The following is a 17,668-nucleotide window of genomic DNA, read 5'->3' on the forward strand; positions in this document are numbered from 1 at the left end:
GACGTCAGGCAATGCTAAGCAAATGTTCAGTGGGATGAGCGCACCGAGGAGGGGAGCAACCCTTTCTCTGTAGGTATCAAAAAAAGCTCTCATCTCTGGATGCTTAGGTTAGAGATGTAATTTGCATTTTGCTCCTTTTGCTCTACAGTTTGTACAAGAAACATGCATTACTTTTATAGTAAGAATGTGAATAAATACTATGGGGTTTTATATATATATATATATATATATATATATATATATATATATATATATATATATATATATATATATCACTCTTTTGATATTTCAGCCTGTTTCTTGAGTCTCTTCTTCTCCACCATTAAGGATTTTGTGATGAGCTGGTTTTGTAGCAAGCTGCTCTGAGTGGGAGGGGAATGAACACTGAAGAATTTGTTTCCTAACACTCCCCCACCCCCACCCCGAGTCAAAGGAAAATATGTAAACAATGTAGTGTAGATAGAAAAGCCTCACTGGATTTGGGAGTGAGTGGCCAACTGGTCATCATCAGGTTTTTTTTGTGGTTATTCCCGCCTTTCATTTCTTTCTGTTTTCCCCAAAACAACAAGAGGGATCCTGAGTTGTATTGTTTGTTTGTTTGTTTGTTACTTTGTTGTTGTTTGTAAAAACAGTTTGCTGTATGTAACTTATACATTCTGTGCTGAGGGAAAAAATGGTTTTATTTAGCCTGAGGGTGGCAATGTCTCTTTAATTCCCCAGTGAATGTAGAATAACAGCCCATTTCTGTCTGTAAAAATAACATAGCCACCACTATAATATAGCTAATGATTTTGGAACAATTCTAAGAAACACCAGCTCACAGTTGGTGTGTTTCATCCTAGTGAATTTGTGAGAAAGAGCCTGCCAGCCCATTTTTACCTGAGAAAGTAAAGCTCTAGGAAAGGTAAGCAGATGGTCAGAGAAAATTCACCCACTACATATGTGCACACACACGCATGTGCGTGAACACACACACACTAATACACACATGCACACAAATACACACACACATATACACACACACACACATACACACACTGAGGTGCACGGCTCAGGCAGACATCAAGTGTTGCCTCTGTAAAAGTAAAGGATCCACCCTAAGCTGTGGCCTGTAGAATATCCAAAGGACTGTGTCCCCAGCACCCACCCCACAAGGAACACATAGTTACTGTGTTAACAATGCTCGCAGGCTATACTTATAGATCCATTAAAGGGCTAATCTAAGGAAGTGGGTGTCATGGAACTGAGAGGCATTGAGAGAGCCTGATTTTTTAAATTAAATTAAATTTTTAAATTTTTTTTTTGCCTCATCAAATCTCTGAGATAATTATTCAGAGTGGATAAAAAACAGGTAGCTTAATTTTAGGTGATGCCAAGAGACTTCTTATTTAAAAGAACAATTTCAGGAAGCTTTTTGATAAATGTGCTACAAATCCAAATTGATTTTTTTTGTCCAAATAAATAACTAAATTTCACCCAGCAGTCACAATGCTGATGCTCACACATCACCTGACATTACTTATTAATATCATATGGAGAACCACAGACTCTGATGGATATGTCTATTCTGTTCTACTCAGGGAATTTTGGAGAAGTGTATTCTCACATGTAAGTTAAAGCAAGTATTGTTAGATTTCTGACTTAGTGACCATGGGTCTGCTGAGATGCTGGAAGATGTCTGTATCAATAATTGACCATTACATAGTACTAAATGAAAACAATTATATTTTACATTTTGAAATTGATATTTAGTAATGCAAAATAAACCCCTAATTTTTGCTAGATGTTTCTATTTCATAAGTAGAACTGAAAGTCATTTTGTATCCATCCATAAATATAGTAGAAGAAAACATTAACTTGGACTTTGGACCCAAAATAGAAATGCTGGGACATCATCTTACTCTAGTCAGTTCTTAAGAAATGCTATTAGGATATGGACAAAGGGGCTGCTTGTACAATGTTGGTGGAAATGTAGGTTAGTCCAGCCAATGTGGAGAATGGTACAGAGGTGCCTCAACAACTAGGGCCAGAGCAACCAAACACCCAGCAGGCTCCCAAAGAAAATGTGCTCAGCATACTGCTGACAGATCTGCACTTGGAATATCTACAATAAGCAAGATATGTCTACCTCAGTTTCCACTGATAGAGGAATAAAGAGAATCTCCCCACCACACACAAGCACAAACACACACACACACACACACACACACAAACCCACAAAGAGATAATAGCATTCATAGACAAGAAATGGGTAAAATTAGAAGAGATTTTCTTCAATGAACTATCTAGGTACAGAAAGACAAACATAGCATGTTCTCAATCATTGTGGAGGCTTAAAACATTGACTTCATAAAATACAGTAGACTATAGGTCATTAAGGACTTGGCGCTGGGGGTCAGTGGTTGGACACAAAGAGGCTATGTGACAGTCACCAATACACAAAATATGCCAATATTCAATAAACAATAAGAATGTTTTCCTAGTTTTATGCTGAACTGGGATAATTGTTGTCTATAATAATTCATGATATACTTCAAAATAGCTAAAAGACTTTGATGCTTCCCAGTACATAGGATGATAAATGAAGAACTGAAAATGCTAAACATCCCAACTTGATCATCACTCGTCACATACACATGTGTTAACTTACTGTGCTGAACTCCATAAATATGAACAAATATGTATCAATTTAAAGTGTGTAAAGCTCTGACAGTTTAACCCTCAAATCATGGCAGCTTCTAGGACATAAATAAAATAGAATATATATTTAACTTTTACAACTTCCATTATTAAACATTAATTAAATTAAGTACCTTACTGTTATCTTTACTTTGTAAATTCATAGGATCACGGAACGCGCCAAGAATTCTGGGTGCACATACGATCCCCAAGCTGAGGAGGCAGAGACTGGCAGACCCATGGGCCAGCAGCCTACCCTACTTGCTACAGTCCATGCCAGTAAGAGGCTGTTCTTCAAAAAACAAATAAACCAACCCCTCCCCCCCAAAAAAACAGTAACCAGCACTCTGTTCCTTGACCTCTACATGTTTCCATGCTTATGCACCCAAATGTGCATGTAGACATAAAAATAAACAAACAGAGCAAGGACACACAACCACAAAGAGGCAATATAAAACATAACTTCTAGACTGCAGGGCCAGACTTCCCAGCTTAGGTACTAGCGACATGGAGGCTGCATCGTCCTTCCTGTCCTGAGAGGTGATGTGTTTCTTCAACATTCAAGTGTCTCTTAACTCCTATTTCCTTCAGGGTCCCAATGTCCCTGGGTTCAAACCCCTGCTTTAAGCCCCCATCTTCAACACTATGTGCTCCACTTTTTCAAGATAGGTCAAGGTCACTGCTGTCCAGTGGCTCCCAGCTAGCTCTTCTCCATGTGTGCACATCTGGACCACAACCAACTTCAATTCTCTCTCATTTACCTTGGAAGGAAGTGCCAGGGGCCCACAATCTGAGGTGACTTGGGATATGGATCCAAAGCTAAATTAATAAAAAAAATAATGAATTGCCCTACTCTCATTACCGAAATATAAGCTAGATCTGGATCCATGTGCTCAGGGCAGGAACTTTTAAAGGAAAGGCTGGGTGGGAAGACTTCAAGTTCAGAGTACTCACCATTTCACTTAGAGTTAATTTGACGAAGAAATAGAATAAGAATTGCAAAGTCATCAAAGATGATGGGTTTTCCTTTATGACCCTTGGCACCAGAACAGAGGGTCTATTTTTGTGGGTTTTTGAATTTCCAGAATAAAGGGACTAAGAATGTTTAGGTAATGTTTGGATGGTTTGGAGACTGTTCTTACATTAGTGATAGGTCAATTAATATCAGAGCAGTTCAAAGAAGCAATTATTTTAATTTATAAATCACTTCAGAGGTAGGAAGTTGCCATCCATTAATGTGGTTTTTACAAATCAGAGTGCTGATGGTTCTGTGTGTTTGTGTGTGCTTTTCTCTCCATGTCATCCTATCTGGCCTGAGTTTCCAGACCAGATTACATACCTTCGTGATTACGTCTTTGTCTCCAGGGCCATGCCAAAAGCATAAAGCATTGAGTCTTGCAATTTGAGCTCTGTCTGAGACCTCCTTCCTTTTTGAGTTTTTGCTCTGCTGAGAGGTAGCACCGTGGACATGCGGCTTCTAAAGGTCACCTTCTAACGACACTGTAAATGGCAGGGTCTGTGAGTGGAAACTCCTCAGTGGGTTACATTGCTTCTTGGTGATTGTGGTGAGACTTCGGGTGAGACTTATGGGTAGAGTGAACACAGTGGACAATTAGCTGGTGAGTTGCCTCCAAATGTCATTGAAAGTCATGCAAATCAGGCTTTCCTTTTTTTTTTTTTTCTTTAAGTCCCTTTATTATTATTTAAGTTCACGAGTTACTGGAACTGGATATCTAGGTGGCTCAGCAGGTAAGAGCATTTGCTGTTCTTGCTGAGGGCTGGGGTTCAGTTTCAAGCCCCCACATCAAGCAGCTCACAACCACCAGGAACTCCAGTTCCGGGGGATCCCAAACTTCCTTCTGACTTCTGGGGCACCCATGTACACATTAAAAACAATACTCCTGAGTGACAACAAAGCACCCAGCACTGTGCCCAACACTAGAGCTATGAAAGTTTCAGGCCAAATGCGAACTTAATGGGGAGGCAAATTAGGAAGCTGGGCATTGTGGGAACCTTGCTTGCTCTCTGTCCGAGGCCCCATCCCTCTTCAGGAAGTTTTCAGAAGGAACGGATTACCACTTCAAAGCGGAAATAAATAGGTGTCAGTCCCCTGCCTCAGAGAACAGGAGGGACTGGGGAGGAATGGCAGACATCACAAGGAGGAGGAGGAGGAGGAGGAGGAGAAGGAGGAGGAGGAGGAGGAGGCAAGGTCCAGATGCAAGAGAAATTCTGATGATCCCAGGGAGTAGCGTTCATAAGGAGGAGGTTTAAGAGACAGGAGGGCTGAAGGATGGAGCTAGCAATGTGAGGAGGCACAAAAACCTTAACTTTTCCTAAATTGCGGTAAGAGTTGGTCTGGGGACACTCATGTACATCCTCAGGACATGGTACATTGGCACCTCCTAGGAGCTGAGGAATACTGGGGCAAGAGTAGTGAAGAGCAATGCAAACAAAAGAAAGCTGATGGAAAATGAGTGCGGGGGGGGGGGGGGGCGCAGGTGGGACTGGGCCCATGACAGTGAGTGTGAGACCAGAGAGGGGAGTCTCCGATGGCTAGTGAAAATTTTAGAATTTAGTTGTGACTCAGACCAGCTAATAATAAATTCACCAGTCACCCTTTCCAGTACATGGAAATCCTCTATTAATTTAGGATCGAATTCTGTTGCCAGAGACTAAGATGGTGGGTGCAGGGGTGCAAGCGCACACGCGTGTGCACAAGCGTACACACACACACACACACACACACACACACACACACGGCCGGCGGCAGGGCGAGGGGGCCAGAGATTATATTTATTGGCCTCACTAATAAAACTTTTCAGACATTCGTTGAGTTCTCACTCCATGCCTGGCACTGCTCTAGGGCTTGACCATGTGACTAGGCCACTCTCAGAGAGCACCGTTCTTAGTAGTGAGGCTGCTTCCAGGAAAGCCAAGCAGGTGTTCACACAACAACCGGCCCTAACGATGAGAAGCCAAAAGAAACAGCAAGCTTCCATAGCACATCACTCTTTAGGGAGAGGAATTCTCTTTAAGGGTGACACTTCAGCTAAGACAGCAGCAAAGGAAGAGCCCACTGGGGTAATTCCTACACACAGCCAAGGCCTTGGAATGGGGTGGTTTGTTTGGGGGAGCTGGAGACCTAGAGAAGCTCCATAGTATGACAACTAGAGACCACCCTCGGGGGTATGTGGCTGTTAAAGTCATTTCCTTAATGATTAAACATTGGCACACCTATCCCAAAGGCTGAAACAAACCATCTGCTTCGAGCTATGACATAGCTGTGTGATTGCTGAAAATTGTTTATTATGAGATGCCTACTTCCCACCTCCAGCTGATAAAGCTTTTGCTGCAGTACATTTCAGTGAGAAAACACTGATATCCTGAGTGAGATCCCTTAATTAGAACAGTGACTATTCAGACCCCAAGTCCGGGCTGCTAGGTGTATCCAGGCTGCCAAGTGTCGGCCACTAGTCCAGGCCCTTTTTGGAAAGAACAACAGCATGATGCCACAGAGCATGCTCAGCTTTCCACCCAGCACGAGTAGGACCTATGTGCCTGGTGCCTCATCAGTAATTAACTCAATTCTTTAATTACAAAGAGTGTTTAGGAAACTGAAATAATGAGCAGAAGATCAGCCTTGGAGATGTCTATGCTCCAAGGACTACTCTGCCATTGCCAAGTCTCCTGTGCCAGCTGGGAAGGACTGTAAAACTTTATGGGAAGAAGCTTGGGAGATGGATTTGGGGTGTAAAGCACTTGACACACAAGCCTGTAGACTTCCATTTATATCCTTAGATGCCCCATTAAATCTAAACACAGTAATACATGCATCTATGATCCTGGTGCTCCCATGAGAGGGTGGGAGGTGGGAACTTTGAGCTACAGCCTGCTGTATGTAGCAGTGAGACTTGTTGAAGACCAAAACCCAAGATTCTCCTCCGGTCTCCGCATCCTACACTGATACCCACTCCCTACAGGAATTTACAGGCAGAGAGTTGTGGGTATCAGAGTGGGTTCTGCTTCCTACTATGGGGCTCAGGGACAAAACACCTCAGCCTCAGTTTTCCAAGTCTCTAAACTAGGATCTTGTGCTCAGTTCACATGACTGATGAAGAAAGTGCCCAGACACTGGGTGGACGTTGTCACTTACATTTTCTTGGTGTTCTATCTCCATTGGCCTCTCCTTTTCATTCGAGTATAGGGTTATTTCTGCGGCAGCCTTCATCTTCCCCTGGAAGACAGAGCAGACTGCTGTTAGCTGGTTTCATTTTTATCACCACCAAAGGATGGCAGTTAATCAAGGCATGGCATAAAGAACACCATGAGGTTCTCTTCATGATGAAAGACTTACCTAAGGGCTACTGTTTGTTATTGAAGTTCTGTCGGTGTCTAGTGTAATTTAAAAATACAAAACAAGATGTGGGCCGAATACACGGAGGCTGAGAAGGAGAGTTCTGAGAGAAGTTAATTTATGTTTGGCTCATCCAACAAGTTACATCACGCTGTTTTGAAAACATCATGGTACCATTACATTTAATCTTGTGGTCCAATGACATTATCACATTCGAGTCTAGAATACTTGTTAATGTGAAGGTATATTAATAGCTTAATGATAATTTTATTTGGGTAGATTTCAGCATTAACATTCTCTACTTTTCCATGTTTTATGGATATTAATATTCAAGGACAGCAGGAAAGTGAGTGGTCTTGAAAGAAACACGGGTGTGGACCTGCTTTATGATTAACTGGTAACCCCACACGTGACTTGGACACAGTGTGTATTTAAATTCAGGAATTGTATGTGTTAATCATAAAGCAGCACTAACTCCTACCAAATATTTGATCTTGATACAAATTGTGTTGTCTCTAAACCTCAGTTTCCGTCTCTGTAAAGTGGGAAAGAGCAGCATTATTCGCCTTCTCAGCTGTCATTAGACTTGAGCCCCATGACAGTGCTTGGCATAGAACCTACTACACAGTAAGAGATCAGAGAAAGAAGCCACTGTCCACTGTCAGCTATGCCCCCTTCAGCAGGTCATGCTAAGCACCTGGGACTCGAAAGACTTCAATTGTAAAATACAGGTCTCCCTCCTCCCATCCTTTTCTTCCTCTCTCTCTTCTTTATGCAGAGTCTCATGATAAAACCTGGGCTAGGTTTGAACTCACGGTCCTTCTGGCCCAGCCTCTTCGATTCTAGGCAAAATACAGGCTTTCGATTACAATACGTATTTCCTACATGCAAATATTTTCACATGACCTTTGTATCATTTGTCATTTTTGTGAAAAATACAACATAGTTCTGAAAAGGAGGAAATCATCCTCAGCGTATCCATGAAAATCTATGACTTTAAAATCCATATTTCATTCTGTGTATGCAACGTGACTTGTGTGGTTCGAGGAATAGAGGAAGCCCTGAGGGAAGGAAGTCCTTAGTGAGTGTGTGCTGTCCACATGGCTGTATCAAGGACCCTAAAGCTTCAGACCTGTGGGAAACAGCAAAGCTTTCAGTAGGCTAGGCTTGGGTAAATGGCAAAGCCTTACTTTCTGCTTCAAGTGTGGATGTTAACAGTGTGTACAGAAAACAGCCACCGTAGCTTCCTCCTTCCCAGGGACCCCTTTCCTATAGAGGCTGCTCCTACTACAGCTGGCTGAACCTGCCTCCTTGCTTCAGCTGTGTGCAATAGCCCCACTTCCCAGTTCAGCTGTGTATAACAAACACTGCGTTTCTATTGTGGTGCGGTTTCTCTATCGGAGAGTCCAGTCCATCCACTCCCAGCTTTTCTGCATGTGTGTCTGTCCTTTTTTTTATTTCCTCACTGTACCAGTAAGATCAAGTCCCTGGAGCCCTGCAAGGAGTCGGCAGTTTATTTATTGTTTGTTTGCTTGCTTTTGTTTTGTTTCGTTGTTTTTTGTTTTTTGGTTTTTTTTTTGTTTTTTTGTTTGAGGTAGGTCTTCCTATACTGAGTGCTGGAATTACAAGTGAGTACCTCCATGCCCAACTAACAGAGCTGACTTTAAGATCACAGAAACTCACTTTCCAATGTGCTGTTCTAGAAGGTTCTATCCCTGGGAGGTAGGCCCAGCCAAAGACATCATGTTTGTAACAAATGAGTTAGCAGAACCCTGCACACCTGAGGCACCTCTGAAGCCACTGTACCTGCTTACCTTCTTAATTCAAATGCATCACAGTAAAAACACACATGAAAACAATGTTTTCTTCACAGGGGAGAAGACAGAACTTGAAGCCAGGCAGCTTGTAACCAAATGACACCACTTTTAGCTTCAAGATGACGTAAGTTGCTTAACAACAGTGTGCCTTCATTTCCTTAGCTACAAAATCAGGACGGGAAAGCGATCTGCTCTGAGTGTGGTTATGAGATCTTTACACGAGTTAACGCATGAAACAGTTTTAAGACTACTATAAGCTACCAACATAAGCAACTATATCAGTGGTTTTCAACATGTGGGTCTCAACGCCTTGGAGGGTTCACCTAAGACCATCGGCAAACACTGGTATTTTTCATTAACATTCATAACAGTAGCAAAATTACAGTTAGGAAGGAGCAACCAAAATAATTTTATTGTTGGAGGTCATCACCACACAAGGAACTGTATTAAAGGGCTGCAACATTAGGAAGGTTGAGAACCACTGAGAACTATAGCATACTTTACCAAACAGGAGAGTGTATTGTCTCAGAATTCTATTTTGCCCCTGAAGTCTCCAAGCAAACTAGGATATGTGGCACCTGGTTCTAGAACAGACAGGTGATGGATGTATCTGGCTGAGGTTTTTTTTTCCCTTCTCATAAAATTGTTAGAATACTGTCTCCCCTTAAGGGCTTCCTAAACATGATAAAGGCTAAAATAGGCAGTGAGTCTATATTTGAGCAACCTTAAGAATCCCAGCACTTCACAGCAAGAGAGCCTACTAAGAAACCTATAGCCACGTAGCTAGTTGGCCTAAGCAGAGCATCACAGTGAGGACTAAATGTTGATTGGTAATTTCTCCCCTGCTTAAGCAAACCCATAAGGGAATAGAAAACCCGTTCACTTGCTACAATTTTCCCACCAGAACATTGAAGAAAAATTAGACATAATGTGAATCCCATATGTCCGAACATATCACTAATCCATTCGGTTATAAAAAGTAAGTCTCTCTGGCCTACCATTCTTGAATCCATTTTTATCTCATATTCAGACTCTGCCTCTAAACCTCCACACACCTGCCTTGTGTGGATATCCAGAGTAAGCATGATTTCTCGAAGCCTGGGGGATTTTTCTGCCCAGGAGAAGCTCCACCAGAAGACAGACACCGTGCCCTGAGGTTGGAAATGGAGTACGCAGATGAGTTCGTGTGGCTGACAGACACAGCCTTTGTACGAGGAGAAGCTCAGGGGGGGACAAATCAAGCCTTTGAGCTACTCAGACAGAATCACCATGTGCTTAATGATTATGTCTCAAGGGAGAACGTTTTTGAAAATTACAGTGACCTAGTAATTATGCTCTTAGCCTCAGTGCAGCAAATTTTAAGAGATATTCCTCTTAGCTGGACTATATAGGTGAATGGACAAATCCTTACCAAGGTAACTGTGGGGGTGATGAAGGCAAAGCAAAGTGCCTTGTGCTTTTGTTCTGCTGGGGGCGGGGCAAGGCTCTGGAGTGCCTGTGTGCATGCCTTAGCTTCTGCCTATTATCAAGGGACTGCCTGTGAGGTAGCAATTTTTACTCAGAAATTACCTAATGTCCCAGAATCCACTTACATGTTTCTGATCAAGAACTTATCTTTTTTTTTTTTTTTAAGAAAAAGCACAGTGTAGTCATGAACTGTTTGGTATCAGGGCAAATCCTGAAAGATGTAAGACTAGGTGATGGCATTGTGTGGTCACCACTGGATGTGTTTTACACAGATCTGTATGGTATAGTGCACAACACACTCACTGGACAGTGTGTAATTCATATTTGTGGTTCATCTCTAGCAAACACCATGTGTGGTTCAGGTCTGTGTGTATGAAATGTTGTTCACTGAGAACCCACCCAGTCAACCTTGACATTCTCCTGGGCTATGACTGGACACTGCAGTCCACAGCACCCTTCTCCAGAGCCTTCTTTCAAAAGCAAATCCATCTTGCTGACCTAGCTCAGATTAGTAACTTGGACGCATTGATCTTCTCACCCTTTGCATCATCTTGTTATCATTTTTCTTTCTGAAATTTTCCTGTATTCTTCCCATCCTGTCTAGACCTGGGCAGATGAAGCTGAAGGTGTTCTTGACTAATTTGTGTCACCGCCCCCCCTCAAGAACAATCCTCTCTTGCCTAAATCAAACAAGGTCTGCCTGTATCTATTATGTCCAAACAATCCCACCGCATATAAGAAACTAACAAAACCGTTGTATGTATTTTATCTGTACATTATCATAAAAAGATTATCATGTTAGGCACCATTCTAAGCGCTTAGCATGTAAGTCCTTCATACTTATATGTTTATGGAAAAACCCTACTCTGCCCATGCTTTGTCACTTCGAATTTTTATGAAACACTGTCTTACTCTTTAGAATTTTCATAGATGCATACAATGTCTCTTGGTCATATCTGATCTCTCCATCCACCTTCCTCTGGCCTACTCCCCAGTTAATCTCCCTTCTTGCCTTAAATCCGTATTTATTTATTTATTTATTTATTTATTTACACATATATAACCCATGGAATCCATTATGTATTGCCCAATCCAGTGTTTTCTTTTTCTTTTCTTTTCTTTTCTTTTTATAGAATTTATTAACACCTAACAAACTCTTCAATATTCCTATTATTTATCCTTTACCCACTGGTATATAAATTCACAGAGATGTCTCTAATGCCTAAGATAGTCTTTGACACACAGCAGGTCTTTAATAAATAAGTGTTTAATTATAAAACTGTCTAATGACTAAGGAGGAAGAGATGGCTCAGAGGTTGGGGCCACTGATTGTTCTCTTAGTGGACCCAGGTTTTATTCCCAGCACCAACAGAGCAGCTAACAATCTCTAATTCCAGTTCCAGGGATTCTGATGCCCTCTTCTGGTTTCAGGGGCCAGCAGGCACGCACAGACAAACATGTAGGCAACACATACACATGTAATAAAAATAAATAGACATAATGGAAATAAATGTTTAAAAACTGATAAATGAATTATATTGCATTTTTGTGACTATTCCTTGAATTCCACAAGGTCCGCTAGCCCATTTGCAAGATTCACATTGGTGCATAGGTTAAAAAAAATGTCCACTTCCAACTCTAAGGACTTTTAAATGAAAGGTTGAATTTCACCTCTGTGCTCTTGCCCAGCAACAGAGGACTAGACCACATGACCTCCTGAGAGCTCTCTGGCCCTTGACATTCTAATTCAATTCCACTTAAATGTCCTAAAAGTAATTTGTGGAGAAATTCTTTTCCTCCTCCTCTCTGGATCGAAGTTTGCATTTATCTAATTATTTCCTTGGTAGATTGACCCAGCTTGAAAGGAGCACCATGTCATCTCCCCTGGAAATGCTCTGAGCTCTCACTTTATAAAAAAAAAAAAAAAAAAAAACAGGAAGACTAAAGACTCAGCTCTCTAGGGAATTAAATTGCATTCAAATAAGATTAAGGCTTTTTCACTCACAAAAGCAAGGACAATCAGAGGCCAACTAAGCCAAAGCAATTGTTCAGCAAACTAATCCAGACATGTTAGTCACAAAAGGACTCTCACAACTGGTTATCCAAGAAAAAATGTGCAGAAAGGAATGCTGGGCTGGATTGAGTAAGAGGAGAGTTCTCCCTTTAGAGCTGAAACCCTGTCCCTCTCCACCTAGGTGCTGAAAGCATCCTTCCTGAGTTCTGCTGACTGTGGCCCAACACCTCCCAGTGACTTCAGTGAAATTCATTAATGGGGATGGAGGAGGCTCCCCTCCATGTTGGATGAGTGGAGATCCAAGGTGCAAAACAATGTCACTAGGATCAAAGGATCAGTGTGTGTCACTCCTTATTGAAGCATGACATTTTGATCTCTTACAGGATATAGATTCCTTCTGAAAAACAAACACTATTTGGGGACAATAAAATAAAGCATAAAACTGCAAAGAAAACTAATTCCATCACAATGCATGTATCAAAATACTTTTTCTCCCCCAAAACAGGTGAGTAGCACATGCATTCATTAACATATTACATTGAGGGCCTGTAGTTAGTCTGATAATTACAGTAATTTTATAGTGGTGACAAGCCTAAATGATAGCTTGAAGTATTTCAATAAACAGTAGTGTGCTATAAAAATATCTACAATTTATAAATTTGTATGAAAAGGACAGATGTCACAAGTAAAGCTAATGCTACTATAGCTTAATCCCTACTTTCATAATGGAAGGAAGTGTTTAATTTGGGGTAAACAGGAATATAACTAATGATGGCTGTAATCTTCCCATTCCAGTTTATGGATGCCCCTTACCATCTATCTCAGGTTGGGAACCCCTGATGTAGACACTGGAGAGTTCTAGAAGACCCTTCTGCAACTAGTGCACAGTATCCCCACCTTCATTTGTACTTAATTGCATTTATTCTGACAGTTCCCAGCCAACAAACATTCTTGTTGGCCAGGTCAGTAAGGAGAAGGCTTGAAAACCTGGAAGGCAACCAGCCCTATTATGTGTGCTTTATGCTTAGAGAATAGACCTCTTGAGACCGATGGAGAAGGGCTGCCAGTTGCCATAGAATTCTGGCTCTGGATTGCTCAACTTTCCCCTGATGTGGCCATAACTACTGCCTGAGAAAAACAAGCCCTGTACCCTATAAACAGCTCAATCCTTGACAGAGCAGGATGATGAGTGGGTACCGTAGAACTGTGTGACCTCCATCAGCGCATTTAGCTCTCTGAAGCCGGGCATTTAAATTTCAACATTGGAATAGCAACATCGTCAAGGCTGTAACAAGAATGAAGTGAGGCTGTACGTGGAACACAGTGTCTGTCACATGCTATACACTTAAGCCTTGTTAGCTGGATCATTGCTGATGCGGTTGTGGCAGCTGCCTTCTTTCTGTTGGCCTCACTTTCCTGTGTGCTAACATACATAGTTCAAGACCCTCCACAAGAGTCTGCACTTTCATGAAGACTTTGATAATTCCAGATATGCTATTGAAATAACATGGTAGGTTAAAGCCATAAAGTTGACAGTTTTGTAGGACAACAGTCCACGATTGATAATGCCACACCTTCCAATGTAGCACATGGCATCACTAGCAGGGGCTGGTATACAGGAAGTTGTCTGTGCAAACAACTTTCCTTCCTTCCTTCCTTCCTTCCTTCCTTCCTTCCTTCCTTCTTTCCTTCCTTCTTTCCTGATTCTGCTCATCCTTCCTTACACAGTCACCCCTGAGGTTCAGTGAAGTTTCTGGTATTCTGTTATGAAACTCTTTTCTACTAAGACAGTTACTTGAATGCTTAGAAGTATTTTTTAACATGATATAAGCTACGTGAAAAGAGACCATGATAAATCAAACTGAACATGATGTTGTGTGCCTGCAATCCTGGCACTCAGGAGGCTGAGGCAGGCTACTTGGTAAAGCTCTGTCTTCAAAAAGAAAAGGAAGATAATAATTAATAAGTCAGAAGAGAGATTTTTAAGAACTGTGGTGTCTCTGTAGAGCAACAACTGAGCCATCTTCACACTGAGCAGAGAAGAGGGTAGCACCTTATGTTATGCCTTCTCTCATTTGCACACGTGTGTGGTTTTGTAATTGTGGTTAAGTAATGTGTATCTAATAGGCATTGTTATAAATAAGCACATGAATTGTGAATGGTTGAAAAGAAGAATTTAAATACGATGTAAAGTAAATGAAAATGTTATATAGCTATGGTTGGGGACTCAAACTAACTTCACTAAGGTAAGATTGTTGTACTCAAGATTGAGAACAGCACTGTCTTGGGGAGAAAGCCCAGCCTTATGTGCCCATGAATTCCCTGAAAGGCAGTTAGGCAAAAGTGAAATGTGGCCATGCACTAAAATGCTGCAGAATGAAATAGACACTGGATTTCAAAGACTAGGTAGTAAATAAAGGATGTAAAATGCATCATTAATCATTTGTATTGTGATCACATAACAAGAGCACAGTAATTTGGACATACCAGGTTAAACATATCTAGTATTTATCATAAATCCAAAGATTAGCCAAAGTTTAGCCAAGAAGACAAAAACAGCAGTAAAATGAACTTCTCTCTTTCGGCTGGCTTTTTTCCAATGTGTCTACTGGAACACTTAACACTTCATACTTGACATAGCCAAATGCTCCCTGACAGGCGGGTGAGTAACTGAAGTGAAGATACATGCAGTATCCTCCGCTTTACAGAGGGATGAAGTCCCTCACTACAACATGGCTAACCTTTAAACACACACCATGGCAAGGAGAAGAAGTCAAACACAATGGAGTAAATATTGTTGGATTCTGCTTATATGCAGCACCAATACTGCCTAAATCCATACAGAGAGAAAAAGACACCCGAGGGGAAAGGGAAGGAGAGAGGGGGAAACTATCTTGTGATGGCTGCAGAAATGACTGGGCTCTGGAAACGCAGAGTGGAGAAGGCCACGAACCAAGAATGCACTGAATGCTATTGGGCTGTGCTAAAATGCGTAAGATGGCAAATTTTACATTATACGTATTTTGTCACAATTAAACACTTCCATATATGGCTCCCTCAAACGGCTCACACTTCTATGGGTGGGGCTGCTCTAGCTAGAACTTAACAAAGGGCCAAGAAGCAAGTCCTACCTGCCGCACTCTGCTGTGAGCTCCTTCGCAGTAGGAAACCCCAGGACTTGAGTGCCAATTAGCTTAAAGAGCGTGGGCTGTGACAACTTTAGTTTCCCCAGCTGAAAAAAAAATAGGGACAGGGTGTTGCTCATGGTGTTATTTTAGGGCTAAGAGTGTTTGTCTCTTTAGTGAGTAGCATGAACTCAGGAGACAGCAAATAAGCATTTCTCGCTGCCAACACAGGGGAAACAGGCCCTTCTGCTACTGTGGAGAGGCCACTATTGGGAAGATGCCTGAGGAACACCTCAAAGGTTCAGTCAGTGTCACCCAGTTTTCCTGGGCAAGAAGCTTACTCAGTTAGTGTACCCTCCCATTCTGGGCACTGTGAGCAACAGATTGGTTCCATTCTATTGGAAATGTGTACTCTGCGCCTGTGACAAAAGCTCAGTACATCAAATGTTTGCCACATGAGCACTCGAATCTGAGGCTAGTGCTCTGAACCCAGGTGCTGTGGCCTGTGCTTGTCATTCTGATTCTGGGAAGGATACAGAACAGTCTCCGAGACCCTTGAGGACTCCTGGCAAGCCAGCCTAACTGAACTGGCAAGGCTCGAGCCAGAGAGAGACCCTGACTCAAAACACAAGATGGGATGTTTCTAAAGGACATCTTCCCCACACATGTATCCACATGCGTTCATGCAACCTTACATACATGTGTGTACCCCCCACACAGCAGTGCTCTCCTTGAATCCCTCATTCTAATGTGCTCAGGAATAGCAGCTCATAATATGACATAGCCTTGCTAAACAAATTCCTCCTGTCCCAACATATGCACTAAGAACAGCCAAGCTAAATAGGCACCTATTAATCTAGCATTACTACTCTTGTCACTAACAACAACAGGGGCTTGCTTCCACAGGGACCAGGCCAGGCAATCCACTCTGCAAGGCTGAAATCTGCTGTGGTGGATTTTTTTAAAAAAAGTCAGCCCATGCATGTGCACACACTGGCAGGAGAGGATAGGCTAGGCAGTTTAGCAGCCTCACCTGGGCAGGCCTGAGGAGGGCTGAGAGAATGCAGGTGGAAGCAGAGCTCTAAGCCATAGGACTGTCACAGAGCTGAGCACCACAGGAAGTTCACCCAGCCAGGAGCCAAGAGCCAAGCCGATCTTTAAGCCTGTTTCTGAAGATGCTCCAGATGTGCATACTCATGTGAATACATTCTTTTAATAGAACTTAACTGTGCTCCAATGTGAATGTCATTGCCAGGTAAGCTGAAGTGTCATGGGCTAGAGAGATGGCTCAGTGGGTAAGAGCACTGGCTGTTCTTCCAGAGGTCCTGAGTTCAATTCCCAGCAACCACATGGTGGCTCACAACCATCTATAATGTGATCTAATGCCCTCTTCTGGTGTGCAAGTGAACACGGAGGCAGAGCACTGTATACATAATAAAAATAAATCTTAAAAATAAAAAAAGAAAAGAAGCATCACCAGTGAACATCCACATGCACTGTGAAGACAGCATTCTACTTATGCTAAAGGCTGACCACATCAGACTTCAGAACCATATGCATCCGTGTTTGCTTTGTTCTAACAACCATGCCACATGGACCATCCTACCTCACACTTACAATATCTCTGCAGGGCCCTGTCAGCCTGTTCAGCTTACAGCTGGATTCTTTGCTCTACAATTCCATAGCAATCAAGTTGCTTTAGGATTTGCACCCAGTCTGCTAACCTCAAAAACCAATCTCTTAGGCACTGTTCTGTACAGTGTGTTTATTTTGAGGCTACTAGAGTTATAACCCACATGACTGGAACTGTGTGTATGCTGCTCCTCAGCCCTTTCTGAATTTCCTGTTAACTACAATACTTGTGAAAAGAATTTAAATGATGCATGCCCTGTCCATTTATGCTGCTAACATTGTTTGAAAGACAAGGTCTCATATTGAAGGCCAGGCTGGTCTCTAACTCATAGCAATACACCTGCCTCAGGCTTGCAATTGCTGGGATTAACCATGTAAACTGTCCCATGAAGCTGATCCAGGGACATTTCTGGTCTCAAATAAACAGCAGACACTGCAAGATCTTAGCGGGTCTCTATCACTGGGACTATTTTTGTTAGTTTATCATCTGTCAAGTAAGAAGATGAAACTCCCTGGCCAATTGCAGATAGCAAACAGCTTATGTAAGCAGGACTGCACCCTAACCAGCCCCCATTGCTGT

General features: G+C 42.1%; 1 long non-coding RNA gene across 9 annotated transcripts in view; it reads right to left on the minus strand.

Moving 5' to 3' along the window:
• LOC311588692 overlaps positions 1-17,668 on the minus strand; it is a 413,254-nt gene that overhangs the window by 251,433 nt on the left and 144,153 nt on the right. For 8 of the 9 annotated variants that reach the window (XR_014776298.1, XR_014776299.1, XR_014776300.1 and 5 more), the window contains one exon: positions 6,833-6,913. This is a non-coding gene — a long non-coding RNA (uncharacterized lncRNA). Of the gene's footprint in view, positions 1-3,172; positions 4,263-6,832; positions 6,914-17,668 lie in introns of those variants that run through there. The other variant, XR_014776306.1, reaches the window with a different exon arrangement.

Source organism: Acomys minous, assembly GCF_964271855.1.
Source record: "Acomys minous genome assembly, chromosome: 17".
NCBI lineage: Eukaryota > Metazoa > Chordata > Mammalia > Rodentia > Muridae > Acomys > Acomys minous.